This window comes from Micropterus dolomieu, linkage group LG06 (genome assembly GCF_021292245.1).
Source record: "Micropterus dolomieu isolate WLL.071019.BEF.003 ecotype Adirondacks linkage group LG06, ASM2129224v1, whole genome shotgun sequence".
Lineage (NCBI taxonomy): Eukaryota > Metazoa > Chordata > Actinopteri > Centrarchiformes > Centrarchidae > Micropterus > Micropterus dolomieu.
In genome coordinates this window covers 15887325-15888431 of record NC_060155.1, presented here as the reverse complement: position 1 = coordinate 15888431, position 1107 = coordinate 15887325, and positions in this window count along the sequence as shown.

The window sequence follows — 1107 nt, the reverse complement described above, 5'->3', positions numbered from 1 at the left end:
TACTTACAGAGTACACTGTTATATTGACAAGATGGCTAAACATTTTGACTTGCTTGTTCATAAACAAGACACAAGGACTTGTCGTTCTGATGGCACTGTCAAGTTCAATGACATAAAGATTTGCTTTTGAGAGATTGACTAAGGATTTTGAGCAAGTTATGGGCTTTTGCAGGTAATCCACTGTGTTGTGCCATTTGCACTGCCTGTTTTGAGAAATGCACTTACGGTTTTGCAAGTGTTAAGGATGATTCGAGAAATGCACCAAAGCGATTGAGAAAAACTGTAAAAGGTGAGACAGTCCATTGTTTTCAACTGAGCGGTCTTCAAATACTCATGAACGCAATCTAGTATGGGCCAAGGCAAGGAAATCAGACAATGAAAACAATACAAGAATGAGGAAATGTTCCTTCATTTACCTGAAAACAAAAACCTGTTTCTCCAGCAGTGCAAGGCCGCAAGATGAACATTTTTCTTCACTTGTGATCCCTTATGAAAAACAATACAGAGAATATAGAGAGACCTCACATATCCAGGGACTGAAATTGATTAAATGCTCTACACTCACCTAAAGGATTATTAGGAACACCTGTTCAATTTCTCATTAATGCAATTATCTAATCAACCAATCACATGGCAGTTGCTTCAATGCATTTAGGGGTGTGGTCCTGGTCAAGACAATCTCCTGAACTCCAAACTGAATGTCAGAATGGGAAAGAAAGGTGATTTAAGCAATTTTGAGCGCGGCATGGTTGTTGGTGCCAGACGGGCCGGTCTGAGTATTTCACAATCTGCTCAGTTACTGGGATTTTCACGCACAACCATTTCTAGGGTTTACAAAGAATGGTGTGAAAAGGGAAAAACATCCAGTATGCGGCAGTCCTATGGGCGAAAATGCCTTGTTGATGCTAGAGGTCAGAGGAGAATGGGCCGACTGATTCAAGCTGATAGAAGAGCAACTTTGACTGAAATAACCACTCGTTACAACCGAGGTATGCAGCAAAGCATTTGTGAAGCCACAACACGCACAACCTTGAGGCGGATGGGCTACAACAGCAGAAGACCCCACCGGGTACCACTCATCTCCACTACAAATAGGAAAAAGAGGCT